The sequence below is a fragment of the Beta vulgaris genome, chromosome 2 (assembly GCF_026745355.1).
Source record: "Beta vulgaris subsp. vulgaris cultivar EL10 chromosome 2, EL10.2, whole genome shotgun sequence".
NCBI lineage: Eukaryota > Viridiplantae > Streptophyta > Magnoliopsida > Caryophyllales > Amaranthaceae > Beta > Beta vulgaris.
The window spans coordinates 5,958,865-5,978,857 of record NC_079203.1 but is presented as its reverse complement, the minus strand read 5'-3'; positions in this window follow the sequence as shown (position 1 = coordinate 5,978,857).

The following is a 19,993-nucleotide window of genomic DNA, read 5'->3' as shown; positions in this document are numbered from 1 at the left end:
TAGGGGGTCTTAACTTTTAGCGGGCCTTAGTGACTTCAAACTGGCTTAATAGATCATCACTAGTAAAACTTAGGTCACATCAGAAGGGTTAATTGAGGGAGGGATGTAGGAACTAGGTGAGATTTAAAAAAAAAATCTTCAGTTTTAAGTCGTCGAGGCCCGCTAAAAGTTAAGGCCCCCTAAAGTTGGGACTTACACAGGTTAATCAATAGTTCAGACCTTTTAAAAACTATCACCCAAAGTTCAGACCTCTATTGTCAATTTTTCCTTGTTTATATTGTTGACTCATTACATGATTGTATGATTTTGATATTATGGAATTTTAACTTTAGCAAATTTGAATTCCATAATGTTTGTGGAGTTAGTGGTATATGCGCAGGTGGAATGTATAAGCAAAATGAACGTGCAACATTACCTAACTACCTTGCTAGGAATAAGGAACCAAGATGATGATCAGTTAGTTCCTAGATTCTAGGGATCATAACCAACTGCCTTATTTTTAGCACGCTCAAATCTGAACAAGTGGAGGCTGATTAAGTGGAATAACGGCTACAGAAGTGTTTGGTGGGATGCTACATTATAGCGCCCACAACGTACTAATGGAGCAAAACGTGGAGCAGTAGATATTCCTATTTATAGCATTAGAAAATTGAATTCAAACTTAAGACTTTCCAGATTTTCATGTATTACATCTAAGAAAGTTTATTAGGTTTTCTATTCTTCAATTTATTATAATCATTGTATTTGAGTTTGGGTTGAGAGAAAGAAAATTCTTGTATTCAAACGAGAGAAAAGAGAAAGAGAAAGAGAAGAGAATAAGAGAAGACTTCTAGTGAAGTCAAGTGAGAAAAGTCACGTGTTCAGGGGGAACAAGGTGACTGGGAACTGGTTCCTAGAGGAACTGAGTGAGGATTGATTTATAATAAGTTGTAATAACTTTTATAAATAAAAGATCAAGGTTATTTCCGAAAGAATTGAGGAAGAGAACCTTGTTAAAAGGATCTTCTTGTGTTCCGACTTGTCATTACTTCTCTTTATTAGCTTTCAAATTTAGATTATTCGCAAAAAGTGTGTAAATATCCCAAACTACAATTCACCCCCCCCCCTCTTGTAGTTGATCCAGTGTTTATACTCGACTAACAAGTTCTGCATAACATTTAGCTCATAATCCCATGTTCCATGAGAAGACAAAACATTTAAAAAGGGATATGCATTATGTCAGAGAGCAAGTCTCAGATGGATTCTTAACTACATCACATGTCTCTAGTGCAAATCAGTTAGCTGATGTTTTGACAAAAGCTCTTCCTTCTACACAGCATCGCTTGCTTTGTTCCAAGCTTGGCCTTGCTCCTCAAGCAATTCCAGCTTGGAAGGGGTGTATAAGTTATAAATACATATTTATTTATTATTGTAAAAAGTTAGTTAGACTAACAAACTAACAAGAAGTTAGTTATAGCTGTTGTATAAATATCAGGTAGTTAGCTCTTAGCTTCATGATTCATTCATTCTCTTCTTTTCTTGATTGAATGACAATACACACACATTCTCTCATCTTCTTTCTTCTATAAGTATTAATTGCATTATATTTTCTTGTTTTACATATGACTTTTTTTTTAACAGTTTGAAACATGATGTAAATTAAGGCTCTAATCCCTATTCCTTGGTGACTTCAATGAAGTATTATACCCAAATGAGAGAGGCAGCAATATTGTATCTCAAAGAGGGCTTGAAGATTTTTCAGTCTTTCATTGAAAACACACAATTAACGGAAATCCCACCCTCAAATGGGTGGTTCACTTGGTTTCGTGGTGCTTCGAAAAGTAAACTTGATCGCTTATAATTAATCCAGAATGGATTTCAGCCTTCCCTCACCTCCAAGTATCCATCTTAAAAAGAAGCCTCTCTGATCACTGCCTGTTATTGGAAAAATCAGTTGAAAAAAATTGGGGGGACAAGCCATTTAGATTCCAAAATTGCTGGCTTTCACATTCAGGATGCCTTAAGAGCATTAAATTAGTGTGGGAAGAAAATAAGAGTTCTCCTTTGGAAGGCAAACTGCAGCAATTAAAAGGAAAGATTAAAGAGTAGAATGTGCCAGTTTTCGGCCACATTGACAATAATATCTCATGCTTGGAAGATAAGATTCACAACCTAGATCATATTTCCAATGAGAGGTCGTTGACTCATGATGATATAAGTGAAAGAGTATCAGCCCAACAATCTCTATGGGCCTGGCTGAAAATAAGAGAATCATATTGGGCCCAGAATTAGCGATCAAGGTGGATATAGGAGGGAGACAAGAATACAAATTTTTTTCACACCTTAGCATCAATAAGGAAACGACAAAACTCCATCACATCACTGGTTATTAATGAAACTAACATTGTTGATCCTGCAGGTATTAAAAATAAAGCAATCAAACATTTCAAAAATCTTTTCAATAAAGAATTCTCATCAAGGCCCGCGTTTGAAGATCTTTCCTTTAAAAGGTTATCCGAACAACAAGCAGATTTGCTCACCACTCCATTTTCTCGAACAGAAATAGATGAAGTTGTAGCCTCTTATGACTCTCAGAGAGCTCCGGGGCCGGATGGTTATAATTTCAAGTTTATAAAGAAGGGATGGGAGGTAATTAAGGAGGGTGTATATGCAATGGTCGAGAAATTCTGGGATACGAATCTGCTGCCTAAGGGATCGAATGTTGCTTTTGTTGCATTGATTCCAAAAACTGGCAAACCTGAGGGATTGAATGATTTTAGGCCCATAAGCATGGTTGGTTGCCTATATAAAATCATTGCAAAGCTGTTGGCAAGAAGAATTCGAAGGGTTATGAACTCTTTAATTGGGCCTCATCAGTCATCTTTTGTCGAGGGGCGACAGATTTTAGATGGTGCTCTCATTGCAGGAGAACTTATCGAATCATGTAAACGAAAAAAAAATCAGCGCCACAGTTTTGAAACTGGACTTCCATAAGGCTTTCGACAGCATTTCTTGGGAATTTCTGGATTGGACCCTAGTGCAAATGGGCTTTCCCCCTAAGTGGTGCGGATGGATTAGGGCTTGTACAATGAATGTAGCAGCTTCAATCCTCATTAACGGATCCCCTACAAAACCGTTCAAATTGCACCCTAGTCTTTGTCAAGGGGACCCCCTCTCCCCTTTCTTATTTGACATTGTTGTGGAGACTCTTAGTCTTGTGATTCAAAAAGCAACAGATTTAAAGCTATAAGAAGAAATCGAAATTGGAGGAGGTGGATTAAAAACCACACATTTACAATATGCAGATGATACGATCCTATTTTGTCCACCTAACCTTGATTACTTGCTTAATATCTAAAGGATGCTTATACTTTTCCACCTTGCCTCAAGTTTACGAGTGAATTTCCACAAATACATCTTTGATGGGAATCCACACTAATGAATCTTGGCTTCACCATGCCGCGGAAATTCTGCTATGCAAGATTGCGAGTCTCCCCTTCACTTACTTGGGACTCCCAATAGGTGGAAACTCATCACAGATTAAAGCATGGGATCCGGTTATAAACCGGATGAACAAGAAACTCGCAACATGGCAAGGCAAGCTCTTATCTCTTGCGGGCCGAATCACACTAATTAAAGCGTCGATCTCTCTCATGCCTTCCCATTTACTTTATGTCTATTTTCCCGATACCTATGAGTGTCATTGAAAAAATCAATAAGATTCAAAGAAGATTTCTTTGGTGCGGCCTCTCTGAAAAAAGTTATCTCTTTCTTGCACCATGGAAACTCATCGAGCTTCCAAAAATCCTTGGTGGGCTGAATGTGGGGATTCTCCTTCATCGAAATCTGGCATTACTCCTCAAATGGATGTGGCGCCTCTTTAGAGATCCGAATGTGCTTTGGTGTAAAGTAGTGATGAATAAATAGAAATATCCACCTTCCTTCACAATTCATGATCTTGATGTAATTCAATAAGGGGGGCCGTGGAAAAAGATTTGTAATACCATCTCCAAACATCACGAGTAAGAAAGACTCTTGCTCTCAAAGATTCAAAAATATGTGAAGAATGGCACCCAAACGTTCTTTTGGTATGAGGTTTGTTGACCCTTGAGTTTTGAAGATGACCTAACCACAAAAGACATAGTATATTTTATTTATGTTGCTGCAAGGTAATTCATGCTCGAGCTAAGAGAATACTTGATTGAAGATTAAAGCGGAGAATTAATCAAGATCGAAGTAAAGATGTTCGAGAGATGAAGAATCAAGCATGGAATGAAGATTAGAATACATTAGGGTATTTATTAATCTTCTTGTTGGTTGAGTAAAGCTTATTAAGTTCGTGGTGAATTCTCAAAGGAACTTGGTTCTTGTTCCCATGAAAGGAACAACCTGGCACTATAGGAACAAGGTTAGGAACAAGACTTAAAATTAGGGAACAAGACTTAAAACTAATTTAGGAACTCTAAGGACTAATATTGTGCGCCTAAGTGAAATTGTGCCCAATATAGTTGTTAGAGTTTTTAGGGATATTTGACTAAGATCCATATTTTAGGAAGTTAGTTTAAGTTTGTTAGGAAAAGATTTTAAAAGATTTTCTGATTTTAAAATTAACTGATTTTCAAATATTATCTTTTTAAATATATTTTATCTTTTATATTTTATTTAAAAGATTTAGTTTTCGAAAATTAATATTTCCGGTTTTTAAATGTTTCGGATTTTTAAATATAAAACTTTTTTCCGGTTTTATAAAAGATTTTGAAAAAGATATTTTTCCTAAAAACTAGCTAAAGTATTTATTATTTATTTCCTAAAACTAGATTCACGCCTAAAATACTGCTAACGTTTTATGAGTTAGTGGATTTAGTGGCTTAAGTTAATTATCCTCCAAGTATTTATTAATTAAATAAGTTTAATTATTCTCCAAGTTTGTAAAACCACGTAATTGTTACTGCTTCTATGAAGTGAAGTAGTGGATTAGTGGATGCTTACATGACATGGAATAATTAATTTAATTTAATTAATTAATTAACATCATGAACATGTGATAATGGTCTAATTAGTGGATACATGTCTTGTCTTAATGTCTATAAATAGGCGCCTAATTCATTTGAGCAAATTGTGTCTGACTTAGTTAATTTGTCTTAAGTTATCTAAAGTGTCAGTGCCTTTTCCTTAAGAGAATTCATACTTACATTAATCGAGTTTATTACTCTTCCATTTTTTAAAAGTGTATTTTTGAGAAAAAGGGTTTGAGTGAACTCTTGTAAGTGTGAGAAAGCTTTGAGTGAAGCAAGAGAAAGAGAAAGAGAAAGGAACTTCGAGTGAAGTTTGAGAGAAACGTCAGTTGTGGGAACTGTCGTTGGGAACTTGAGTTGAGTGACTTAAGTTGAGAATCGAGAGAAAAGTAATAGGTTGTAATCAGAGTTGTTTTGGCCTATTATAGTGGAAAGTTGTTTAAAATCCCTTGTGGTCGAGGTTGTTTCTTCCTACTAGGCCTAGGAAGTTTTTCCTCGTAAAATCTCTCGTGTTCCCATTGTTTGTTCCCAAGTTTACTTTTAATTCCGCAAAAAGTATAGCTTATTCTCTCACTATAATTCACCCCCCCTCTTATAGTGCTCATATTATACAACAATTGGTATCAGAGCGGGAACTCTAATATTCAGGAAACCCTGTTGAGTTCAAGATCTTAAAAATATGAATACTAGAGAGAAACTGGAAGAAGGGTACTCTACGCAGAGGCCACCAATGTTCAATGGTAAGTTTTACACTTACTGGAAGAACAGAATGGAGATCTTTATCAAAGCCGACAATTACCAGGTATGGAGAGTCATAGAGGTAGGTGATTTTGAAGTCACTACCACTAATGACAAGAATGAGGTAATTCCTAAATCTATATCTGATTTTGATAAAGCTGATTTCGAAAAGATGGAAATTAATGCTCTTGCTATAAACTGCTTCATTGTGGTCTTGGACCTCATGAACACAATCGTGTCATGGGATGTAAAACCGCAAAACAAATTTGGGATCTTCTTGAAGTCACTCATGAAGGTACGAGTGAAGTTAAGAGATCAAAAATAGATCTTTTGATGAACCAATATGAACTTTTTCAAATGAAATCAAAAGAGTCTATCCAAGACATGTTTACACGCTTTACTAATATATTAATGAGCTAACATCTCTTGGTAAAGTGATTACATCTGAGGAACAGGTACGAAAGGTCCTAAGGAGCCTTCCTAGGGATCGTTGGATGGCTAAGGTAACTGCCTTACAGGAAACTAAGGACTTTACTAAGTTCAATTTGGAACAACTTGCTGGTTCCCTCATGACTCATGAGTTGCAATTGGACAATGAGAATGGAGACATGTCCAAGCAAAAATCGATTGCCTTAAAAGCTGATGAAGATGAAGACTCAGAAACGATGAAGAAGAATCCGCTCTCATGGTCCGAAAATTCAAAAGAATGTTTAGGAACATGAAGAATGGAGATTACAAAGGTAAGAATAAGAAATATTCTAACAAACTTGTTTGTCATAAGTGTGGCAGTTCTGAGCACTTCATCAAGGATTGTCCCCAATGGGAACAAGAAAAAGGCAAAGGAAGGGAACGAAGCAGAGATAGGAACAAGGAATACAAAAACTCCTATACTCGATCTGACATGAAGAAAGCTATGGTTGCTGCATGGGGAGACTCTGACTCGAAGAAGAAGATGATCCTCAACAAATGAGGAGACTGCAAACTTCTGTCTTATGGCTCTTGACAATTCCGAATCTGATGAAGAGATTGAATCTCTTGAGGCAAGTCTAGACACCATCAAAACTCGTCTTAATTCTTTAAGTAAAGAAAATTATTTGAGTTTATTGTTGACGCTGTAAATGATTGCAAAGATGAGACATTAAACTAAAACAATGTCAACATGCTTTAAGTGTAGCAAAGGAACATACCTCTTGGCTTAAAAGTGTTCGAATGATATTGAGAAAAGATTTTTCGATTGTTTGACAAAAATCTTAAATTAAAAGAGGATTTCGAAAATCTTAAAAATGAGAACTACTTGTTAAGTCTTGAGTTATCACAATAAAAGAGTTTGTTCCTGAAGTAAGTTCATTTGACATTAAGTCAGTTCCCTTGCAAAGTTTCAAATCTGAAATAAACGAATTGAAAAATCATGTTTCATTTTTGGAAATTGAAAATAATGAACTTGTAGGGGAACTGCACCAAATGAGAAATGAAAAGAAAATGCTACCTATTCCAAACTGGATTAAGAACCCTCAAACAAAACGAACTGAAGGTCTTGGTTTTAATCACAAAAAGAAATTTGAAAAACCTAAAAAGAGAGTTGATTTACCAAGTGATAAAGTTTGTATGTTTTGTGGGAACACTGGTCATTTTAGGAACTCTTGTCCTAAAAGACTTGGTCGCATTAATGAGAACTTGGAAACAAGTAGAGTAATTTGGAAAAAGAAATCTATTGTTCCTGAAGGAAAGGAACCCAAGAAAGATTGGGTTCCTAACTCTAACAATTAGTTTTCTTGCAGGTTGGAGTGAGGGGGAACAACACATGGTACCTAGACAGTGGTTGTTCTAAGCTTATGACTGGAGATAAATCAAGATTTCTCTCACTCTCAGCCTATAATGGTGGAAGTGTGACTTTTGGTGACAACAAGAAAGGTAACATAGTTGCCATGGGCAAAGTTGGTAAGTCATCGTCACATTCCATAGATAATGTGTTTTTGATGGATTAAAGCATAACTTGTTAAGTATTCCCAATTCTGTGATAGAGGGAACTGTGTGAAGTTTAATAGTGAAAAATGTTTAATTGTCAACAATAGCACAAAGGATATCATTTTGGAAGGAACAAGGAAAGGGAACACATATGTTGTGGATCTCAACCTTGTTCCCAAAAACAATTCACATGCCTTAGTGTTATTGATGATGATTCATTTTATGGCACAAGCGTCTAGGTCATGCTAGCTTTTCTTGCTTGACAAACTGCGTTCTAAAGAACTAGTTTTAGGTTTACCCTCTACTAAGTTTCATTTAGATCATGTTGTGATGCATGCGAAAAGGAAGCATGTTAGGTCCTCTTTCAAGTCCAAGAATGTGGTAGTACCACAAGACCTTTAGAGTTAATACATATGGATTTATGTGGACCTATGAGGATACAAAGTAGGAGTGGAAAGAAATATGTGTTAGTAATTGTAGATGACTTCTCTAGATTTACTTGGGTTATTTTTCTTTCTAGCAAGAGACGAGACTTATGATGAGTTCCTTGTCTTTGCAAAGAAAGTCAAAATTTGAGTGGTCATAAAGTTACTTCACCTTAGATCCGACCATGGAAGAATTTGAAAATTTAAGTTCGATGACTTTAGCAGAGACAAGGATTAGATCACAATTTCTCAGCCCCTAGAACACCTCAACAAAATGGTGTTGTTGAAAGGAAGAATAGAACACTAGAAGAGATGGCTAGGACTATGTTGATAGCTAGTGGTCTTCCTAAAAACTTTTGGGCAGAAGCTGTGAATACTGCTTGTCAATTATAAATCGAGCCATGGTAAGACCTTTATTAAATAAAACTCCTATGAGCTGTATTTTGGTAAAAAGCCCAATATTACATATTTCAGAACATTTGGATGTAAATGTTTTGTTCATAATAATGGGAAACAAAATATTGGAAAATTTGATGCTAGAAGTGAAGAAGCTGTATTCTTAGGATATTCTTCTAGTAGCAAGGCTTATAGAGTGTATAATAAAAGGTCTATGTGTGTAGAAGAAAGTGTGCATGTTATTTTTGATGAAACAGATAAATTTGATGCAAGCACACAGGTTGAAGATGACTTCGAAATAGGATTGACAAAAGATCTAAGTCTTATTGATGAGACTTTGGAAGACGAAGTCATGGGAACAAAGCCAAGGGAACAACATCCTGTTCCTGTTCCCAATGAGGAAGAAGAGAACAGTGATGATGCACAGTGAATGAATCCACTATTGTTGAACCTGGTTCCCAAGTACAGGGAAATGAAGATGATCAAGGAAACCAAGTTTCCATCCAGGATTTCCAACCAAAGCCTTGGAAAACTCATCGTTCCCATCCTGTGGAACTAATAATCAGTGAATAAAAAGGGAACTCAAACGAGATCTCAATTGAAAAATTTTGTGCTTTTTCTTTTCTTCTATGTTGGAACCTAGGAATCATGAAGAAGCTCTCACTGATGCTGATTGGATCGTAGCAATGCAGGATGAACTTCATCAATTTGAAAGAAACAAAGTTTGGCACCTTGAACCTAACCTAAACATAACAAGGTTATTGGTTTAAAGTGGGTGTTTCGAAACAAATTAGATGAGTTCGGAACATATAAAGAAACAAGGCCAGGTTAGTTGTGAAAGGATACAATCAACAGGAAGGCATTGATTATGAAGAAACTTTTGCTCCAGTTGCAAGATTGGAAGCAATTAGAATTTCATAGCTTTGCTGCCTTCATGGGTTTTAAATTGTATCAAATGGATGTAAAATGTGCTTTTCTAAATGGTTATCTTAATGAGGAGGTATTTGTAGAACAACCTCCAGGTTTTGAAATAAAGAATTTCCTAATCATGTCTTTAAGCTTGACAAAGCTCTTTATGGGTTAAAGCAAGCTCCAAGAGCATGGTATGAAAGACTTTCTAAGTTCCTTCTTGAAAATGAGTTTAAAAGAGGAAAATTGGATCGAACCTTGTTTTTAAAATCAAAAGGAAAACATTTATTAGTTGTTCAAATATATGTTGATGATATTATATTTGGTGCCACTAATGAATCTTTGTGCAAGGACTTTGCTAATCTCATGAGTAAAGAATTTGAAATGAGTATGATGGGTGAGCTCAACTTCTTCTTGGGGTTGCAAATCAAGCAACAGAAGAAGGAATCTACATCCATCAACAAAAGTACATAAAGGAACTATTGAAAAAGTATGGTTTGGAAGCATCCAAAGTAATCATACACCTATGGGAATTCAACCAGATTGGATGAAGATTCTATAGGAAAAGTGTGGATCAAACCAAGTATCGAGGTATGATTGGCTCATTACTATATCTAACTGCAAGTCGTCCTGATATTGCTTTCAGTGTAGGTTATGTGCAAGGTTTCAAGCCAATCCAAAGGAATCTCATCTCACAGCTGTGAAGAGAATCCTAAGATACCTCAAGGGAACAGATGATTTAAGCCTATTCTATTCGAGAAGTGATACCTTTGAATTAAAGGATTTGCGGATGCTGACTATGCAGGAGATCTGGTCAATAGAAGAGTACATCAGGTATGGTTCAGTTCCTTAGTCATAGTTTAGTTTCTTGGAGCACCAAGAAGCAAAACACGGTTGCTTTATCTACAGCGAGGCTGAATATGTTGCAGCAGCAGCATGTTGTTCCCAAATGCTATGGATAAAACAACAACTACGTGACTATGGAATTACTTTGAATGTGTTCCCATCTATTGTGATAATACTAGTGCTATTAGTATTTCTAAAGATCCCGTGCATCATTCAAGAGTCAAACACATCCATATTAGGCATCACTTTCTGAAAGATAATGTTGAAAAGGGTCTTATTAAAATGGAATTCTGTGAGACTGAACGTCAAATTGCAGACATTTTGACAAAGCCCTTAAATAGAGATAGGTTTGAGAAATTGAGACTTGAACTTGGCTTAATCAAGTTGAAATGATTGCTACAATATTCCCCTTTGTGTTAATTCTTTGGCATTATGTTTGGATGTGCATATTCGATGTTTTTATTTGCTTAAATACATCACAATCTTATATGATTATTTCATTGTATAAGTAAAAATGTCTGAAAACTGCTCACCAATGTCCAATAATATTCCCCTTATTGTTCATAAGACAATTCTATGCCTTAAGTGATGACAAAGGATTAAAAGAATTAATGGAGTTCCAAAGTAGCAAAATTTCTTGTTTCCATTCATTGTTCCCAAACGCTGTTCCCAGCGTTTCGATTTAATTTTTCTTTTCAAAATTCGAAAAACCACAAAATATTCTGTTCAGATTTTATTTCAAAAAAATCTGATTTTTTCCTTATATCTCTCAAGTTAGTTGAAGATATTTTTTAATTAGATAGAAGATTTTTTTCATAAAACGTGTACAATACACGGTTTATATTATTTATTTATTCTTCCTTAAACCAAAACAAAATTTTTTTCTTCTCTATAAAACCGAAAATACTCCACAAAAATGAATCCCAAAAACATTCTCATCTCTCTCCTCCCACAAAGCCGAAAAACCCTCTCCTTCTCCACTAAAATTGAATCACCACACCCATGGATATTTCTCCCAATTCTTCATCAGAATTCTAAGGAAAAGGAAGAAAATGAAGAAAACGGTTGAAATGGAGGTTAAGAAGCACATGCAACAAGTGAGGGGGAATCGAGTGTTCCCGAGAGAGGAACAACACGAGGTTGCTCGAAAAAATCCACACATCTAGGTATGTCATGGACTTTTTATTGATGTTCTTGGTGCAAAAGAGTAAATTTTCGTCAATTGCTCAATATGATTAAGTTTCAAGGTTGGGAGATCTTTTGTGAATGTTATGGAAATAGTTTGATTCCTAAATTATGGATGAATTTTGTGAAAACTTTTCCATGGATGAAGAAGGAAATTGTTCCACTTTGGTAAAGGAACTCAAATAGATTTTAATGCTAAAATTTGGGTAAATTGCTTGGTGTTCCCGTGAGAGGAACTGATGTTTATTTCAAAAACAACGTGGTCCTATCCATTTTCGGATATCTCTTTGATCAATTGATTGTTAATATGGTGGTCAAAAGGGAAAAACATTTCTTGATCATAATCTTCTTTCTCCCTACACAAAATTTTATTTCACATCCTAAGAAAGCTTTATTGCCTCGTCTTCTCAAACGTGCTCAAGTTAGCATGTTGGATTTATTTATATTCATTGTTTAGCCTCTCAAACACATAAACTTTCCCTCTTTAATGATTCAACACATTGAGTCATTGATTGAAAATGGATTTGTTGTTGGATATGGAGCTTAGTAACCGAAATTCTACTTAAGTTTAATGTGAAAATTTCGGGAACTCAGTCCATTGATGTATCACGGGAAATATGTTGAATGTGCGTGCCTTGAATAACTTAATGTTTGTGTTGTGAATGGAGAATTATCAAGGGAAGGCTAACTTGATGATGATGAGGATGATGATGTGGATGATGAAGTGGAAGAAGAAGAAGAAGAAAAAGAAGTTGAAGAGAAGAAAATGAAAATGGAAAAAGAAAAAGAAAAGAAAAATCGAAAAAGAAAAGAAAATCTCAAAAGAAAAGGAAGAAGCTAAGAAGAAAGGGAAGAAGGTGGTTGATGATGAGGTGGTGAAATCGGTTGCTAAAAGCACTAGAACTAGTCAACGATTGGATTCTTCTCATTCCAGAGGAACAACCTCCTGTTCACAAACCTAAGAAACAAACAGCTGCACCCAATCCTTCTCAAACTGCTCCCTCGTCTTCTCAAAATCCTACCATTGGCTCTACATATACTCTAGCTCATGCTAGAAGATTGGATTCTTTGTTCTCCTTGGTTATGGGTCATTCGGAAGCAATGATGGAGTTTGCTACGAAAGCTAAGGATTTAAATGGGTTGGTAAAAGGGGTAATGCACAAAGTTGACAAAGCCTTGGACGGACAACAAGAGATCATGGCTCGCTTGGTGAACTTTCTCCTCCATTCAAGCAATGAACTCTAGGTTGTTGAAGTTGGAAGACATTGTGCTCAAGGAAATGATACATTGGCCGAAAATCATCAAGAAGTGATGGCAAAGCTTCATGATGTGGTGGAAGAAGTAGAGCAACCTCCCTCTCCTAAATCATAAACTTTTCTAGTAGTTTAGTTTTTTTTTTTTTGTGTAGGTGGGAACATGAACTTTGTTTAATATTTGTCTTTTCTATCCTTCTCCTTTAATCATGCTACAATGGAACTTATTAATTTGCTAATTCTAAGTTTGATCTTTTTGCATGTGTGTGTCTAAATGAATGGCTAATATTCTTGGATTGCGGTTTTTGAGAGTTGAATGCTTTATTTGCTTATTACTAACCAACTTATTTCTCACAAGTTTGTGGTGTGATGTGTTTAGTGAATAATATTCATCTTTTTGAAATCGTCGACTATGTTTTTGAAGATGCCAAAGGGGGAAAGATAAAGGCAATCAGAGTAAATTTTTTTGTCATGGATTATGTTCTCATATTTCGACTTTACAAAATAAAATAACGAGTCTATAATACTTAATTTAACTTGGTTATTACATACTTTGTTAAAATTATTTTTTATATGACTTATGTGTATTATTTTTAGTATATGTCTTTTGTTGTCATCTTCAAAAAGGGAGAAATTGTTGACCCTTGAGTTTTGAAGATGACCTAACCACAAAAGACATAGTATATTTTATTTATGTTGTTGCAAGGTAATTCATGCTCGAGCTAAGAGAACTTGATTAAAATTAAAGCGGAGAATTAATCAAGATCGAAGTAAAGATGTTCGAGAGATGAAGAATCAAGCATGGAATGAAGATTAGAATACATTAGGGTATTTATTAATCTTCTTGTTAAGGTTGAGTAAAAGCTTAATTAAGTTCGTGTGAATTCTCAAAGGAACTTGGTTCTGTCCCATGAAAGGAACACACCTGCACTATAGGAACAAGGTTAAGGAACAAGACTTAAAGATTGGAACAAGACTTAAAACTAATTTAGGAACTCCTAAGGAACTCTAATATTGTGCGCCTAAGTGAAATATGTGCCCAATATAGTTGTTAGAGTTTTTAGGGATATTTTGACTAAGATCCACTATTTTAGGAAGTTAGTTTAAGTTTGTTAGGAAAAGATTTTAAAAAGCTTTTCTGATTTTAAATTAACTGATTTTCAAATATTATCTTTTTAAAGTTTATATTTTATCTTTTATATTTTATTTAAAAGATTTAGTTCGAAAATTTAATATTTCCGTTTTTAATGTTTCGGATTTTTTAAATATAAAACTATTATTTCCAGTTTTAAAAAGATTTTGAAAAAGTATTTTTCCTAAAAACTAGCTAAATATTTTATTTATTTATTTCCTAAAAACTAGATTGCACGCCTAAAACCTACAGCTACACGTTTTATGTAGTTAGTGGATTTAGTGGGTTAATTATCCTCCAAGTATTTATTTAATTAAATAAGTTTAATTAATCTCCAAGTTTGTAAAAACCACGTAATGTGTTACTGCTTCTATGAAGTGAAGTAGTGGATTAGTGGATGTTTTACATGACATGGAATAATTAATTTAATGTAATTAATTAATTAAACATCATGGAGATCATGGGATAATGGTCTAACTTAGTGGTGATAATGTCTTGTCTTAATTGTCTATAAATAGGCGCCTAATTCATTTGAGCAAATTGTGTCTGACTTAGTTAATTTGTCTTAAGTTATCTAAAGTGTCAGTGCCTTTTCCTTAAGAGAATTCATACTTACATTAATTGAGTTTATTACTCTTCCATTATTTTATAAAGTGTATTTTTGAGAAAAAGGATTTGAGTGTACTCTTTGTAAGTGTGAGAAAGCTTTGAGTGAAGCAAGAGAAAAAAAAAAGAGAAAGAGAAAGGAACTTCGAGTGAAGTTTGAGAGAAACGTCAGTTGTGGGAACTGTCGTTGGGAACTTGAGTTGAGTGACTTAAGTTGAGAATCGAGAGAAAAGTAATAGTTGTAATAAGATTGTTTTGGCCTATTATAGTGGAAAGTTGTTTAAAATCCCTTGTGGTCGAGGTTGTTTCTTCCTACTAGGCCTAGGAAGTTTTTCCTCGTAAAATCTCTCTCGTTTCCCATTGTTTGTTCCCAAGTTTACTTTTAATTTCGCAAAAAGTATAGCTTATTCTCTCACTATAATTCACCCCCCCCCCCTCTTATAGTGCTCATATTATACAACAAGGTTTGGATTGGAAATGAACCTTTGAAGCTGTCTTTCCTCGCCTATCTAAACTCACAACAAATGAAATGGCATTTGTGGCCTCCATGGGAGTGTGGGATGGAAATGAATGGAGATGGTGTTTTACATTGACTAGGGCCCTCATAACTCGAGATGTTGATGAAAGGAATCTCCTTCAAAAAATGCTCAAAGAGGTTAATTTCTTCTCTGATGGTGTAGACTCGCTGGTATGGACTCCACAAAAGGCAGCTTTGTTTTCGGTTAAGTCGGTGTGCTTGGAACTTGCAAAGTCCTCCCCTCACTTAATCCCATATCCCAGAAACGGTGTTTGGCATGGCCTAGTTCCCCCACGCATTATTGAAATATCCTCCCGGATTGCGTTGTTAGCTAGGCAAGATTAACACCAAAGAAAAATTGGCTCGGATTGGAATCATTAGTAGTGATGAAAACTCGATCATGTGTTCTTTGCAATGATTCAACAGAATACTACAATCATCTCCTCCTTCATTGCTCATTTTCGTGGAAAGTATCGAACTCATGGCTCTCTTTATGGAATTTAAATTGGATTTTTCCCTCAAATCTGTGAGAAGCATTTTACCAATGGAAATTTTTGAATAAAGGTCGCTTTTTTAAGAAAGTGTGGACTGCAATCTTCTTCATCATTACATGGACAGTTTGGAAACAGAGAAATGTCAAAATCTTCTATAATACCCCATGTTCAATCGTCCAGATCCTTGAACTTGTATTGCTCCATCTTCGATGGTGGATAAGTGGATGGGAGGAGTCTTTTCCATACTCCTTTGACGAAATCCTTAAGAATCCCTCTTATTTAATATGGACTGAATCCACTGGTGCTCTAAATATCTCGAAAATGCATGGGTGCGTTCAACCTTGGGGGCCACCGCCACTTAATCATCTCAAGTGGAATGTCGATGCGTCGGTGGTTACCTCTCAACCAAGGTTCGCTATTGGTGGAGTCGTACACAACAACGTGGGCAATTTTAAATGTATGTTCTCATCCCCTATTCCTCCTATTTGAGATCAATTATGCTGAAATCCTAGCCATACAAATCTCACTCAGAACCGAAAGCATAAAAGAACATCCGATTTTGATCGAATCAGACTCGCATTGCAGTTTAATGGTGCAATGAAGATTGGGGAGGTCCCTGTAACATAAACTTTCAACTTAATTTCATAAGGAGCGCAAGGAAAAAATGGTTGAAGTTATATATCATTCACAAGGGAAGAGGCACCAATGTCATAGCAGACTCGTTGGCAAGATAAAGGCTCGGGAGAGATGATGAATTCATAGCATGGATTTAGTTTCCTACCATTTCGGTCTTTTTGCATAATTCTCTTGGGTTGTAAAAGATATTAACTCATGCCTTATGCTATGGGTAATCTAGTCACACATGTTGTAATGGAGTCCCAAATGCCTTTTATGGCCTTCGAATGAAATAAAGAAAACAAAACTTATCAAAAAAATTAAGGCTCTGTTTATTTTGGATTGAATTAATAAAAATGCAGTTCATTTCAGAAAAATTCAATTCATCTCAGTTTAGTTTAGTTAGTTTTCTCTCACAATTTTAATTTATTTCAGTTTAGTTCAGTTAAGACAAATTCATTTCAATTCAATTCATTCCAAAAGAACAAAGCCTAACTCTGTAAAATAGCACGCTTTGAAAACCAATATGTAGTTCTTACAGTAGTTTCATTTTTTCTAAAAATTTAGTTATTTTTTCCAATAAATTCAACATGGAGTTTAATATCCCATATCAATACAATTTATTAAATGCTGTAGTGTTGTTTGGCCAATTTTCCAAACTTCAAAACTATTGACATTCACCTTTATGCCATTTTTGCATGCTAGCTCTTTAGTCCTTACATCGCTTTCCCTTCATTCATCACATCCCTAAATGCATTTTCTTACTATTTTTTTATGTATTAGTTATGAAAGAATAATGGTGTATCAAGTTATAAGCACTCTTTTTTTTTTCATCATGGATTGTATATTACTATATGCAACTAAATTTGTTGATTGGCTTAAATATTGTTTATTTACTTTTACCAAGGCCAAAGTTTGCAGTATTCAACATTTGCATTTTGTTACAACTAGACAGTGTAGCTTGCAGTTATATTATGACATTTAACTCGTGTAGTCAGGGATTGAAGACTTAGTTATAAACTTTTTGATCTTTATTAATCTCTCTATTTTTTTAATAATTACATTTTACATTTTCACGTTTGCGAATGTAATATTTAAACATTAATACCTTTAAATTTGTATTTGTAAAAATTATATTTAAAAAATTGATATTTCAAAAGTACATATTGAGACGAATCAAATAAAATCTCACATGAGTATAATCAAACATGAATTTAGGTTATTATTATTGAGACCACGTGGGACATCTACCATGTTGTTATGAGATCTGAGAGTGATTCTGAGTTAGAAGTGGATGGACCTCAATCCAAAAGGATTTGAAGATCTACTAGACATAGGAATTTAGGTTATTATATTATTTTAATGAAGACTCTGGAGACTTGGAAGATGGAATGTTTACTCCAAAAAAGTATAAAGAAAATAAGAATAGGAATGATAATATAACTTTTCATAGAGTATTTATTTATGTTCTAAGGTTAATAGTTGAATCAGTAGTTAAGCTACAATGGTTTAAATTTCTTTCTTTAGCATCTTTATATTGTTAAGGAACAAGTTGGTTATTTGGGATTGAAAAATTATTCTTATTATCGTTTAAGGAATAAAAGTTATCATTCAGTTATTTGAGTTGAGTGAGAATATATTTTAGTACACAAAAAGGGAATTATTTTCTTTAGTTATTGTGATTGGTTGCATTTGATCCTCATGTGAGTATTAATGTGAATATTTATTCATGTGAAAATCTATGATTGTTATGGTTCATAGTGTGTGAACTTAGTATTATATATGTTGATGCGATCTTGTATGATCAAATCAAATAATGCCTTCCTACAAAATGGCATGTAAGTTATGTATTGAAACCTAAATTAGAGTTACGTTAATTTCAGGTCGCGCGGTAGAATGGCTAACAATGTTTACGATTTAGCTGCTGCTATTCGCCTTTTGGTGGATAAATTGACTCAGGAAAGAGCTAAGCGTTCTGATTCTAATGGGGACATGTTTGAGAGACTAATCAAGGTTAAACTATCATACCTTAAGGGGCAAGTTGATCCTACCTTTTTAAAGAATTGGATTATGGAGTTTGAAAAGATCTTTGGGGTTGTGAACTTTCCTGAGGGTATGAGAGTAGGTTAAGTTGTATTGTACCTAAAAGATGAGGTTGATTTGTGTTGGAGAGAAAATAGGGCCAGATTGAGTGTTGTCGAGGGATTTAATTGGAATTCCTTTGTTACTGCCTTAAGAGGAAAGTTTTACCTGCTTTTATGAGGAAACAGAAGGCCCAAGAGTTTATCAACCTTAGGATGGGGAATATGACCATCTCTGAGTACTACAGTAAGCTCATAGCATTGTCGAGGTTCGCATCTGAGATAGTAGCTACTGAGAAGTTAAAGGCTCAAAGGTTTGAGCAAGGTTTAACTGAGAAAATCCAGTTGAGGTTAGGTGGTGAAACTTTTTCATCTCTAAACATTGTGTATGGAAGAGCCACCCACGCACAATCATGGTCTTCAGTCGAGGCGGGATAAAAAGTACGCTGTAGTGGCTGAGAAAAGAAAGGATTTTAATGCTGGGGGAAATCAAGGGAATTTCAATAGGAACGGGATCGAAAAAGAAAATTTCCAAGGGAGAAATGGTCAGTAGGGGTGTTCATAAGTATCTTATCCAGTCTATCTGATCTGTGATCAGGTCAATTCGATCTGATTTTCGGGTATCCGATCCACTTTTTTAGTTTTCGGGTATTTCGAATCGGATATACGAAAAAAATTAGTATCGGATACGGATCAACATTTTCATTTTCGGATATCCGGTCTGAAATATCCATTTTCAAGATCGGATATCCGAAGATCCAAAACTTGTTTTATGAACTTTTCCTTTGAAAATTTCATTTTTTTAAGTTTTCGGGTATCGGATGATTCGATCCGAAAATTTCGAATATCCATACTGATACGATGCAAAATTTTTTGAATCAGATTCGAATCGCTTTTTTCCAGATCCGAAATTTCAGATTGGATATCCGAACTACACACCCCTTATGGTCAAGGCTACAACAATAGAGGTTATTCTGAGAGGATTTACCATTGTAAGAAATGCAGTAATAACCACCTTGGTAGAGACTGTAAGGGAGACCTAGTAACCTATAACTATTGCCAGAAGTAGGGCCATAGGGAGTATAGTGCTTCACTAAGCAAAATAAAGAGCAAAATGGTAGTGGGAGTGGTAACCAGGTGAGGTATGGGTTCAATAAGTCAGGGAATCAAGGTTCTAAGTCTGTTGGATCACAGAACAACCAAGGGAGCTACAGTAAGCCTGCTAGTGAGATCAATAACCAAAATAAGGCTCTAGGTAAATTATTCGTGACGAGTTGCAATGAAGCTGAACGATCTGCCGACGTAGTTTATGGTACTTTTTCTATTAACTTCGTTCTCGTTAAAACGATGTTTGATTCGGGGGCGACTTATTCGTTTGTGTCGTCGTCTGTCATTAAGAGTCTGGGATTGGTAGATTTTGAGGTGGTTGATTTTCCCATTAGTATACCTACCGGAAAGATCATAAGGTGTACCAAGTTGTTTAAAGATTTGCCTTTGAAGATAGGAGATCGTGTGTTTCCTTTTGATTTGATAGAATTCAATTTAGGAGACTTAGATATTATTCTTGGGATGAATTGGTTAGGTTTCCATAATGCCAAAATAAACTAGGTTATCTTTGCAATGCAAGTGTGGAAGTTAATGAAGAAGGGGTGTGAGCTATTTTTCTGTAGTGTGCAAGATATGAGTAAAGAGGTTGGGGTGAATATTTGAGGATGTTCCAATCGTCAATGAGTTTTTATAGATGTGTTTCCAAGTGAGATTTCGGGAATGCTTCTTGCTACAGCTATTGAGTTCACCGTAAACTTAGTTCCTGGAACTGCACCTATATCTAAGGCAC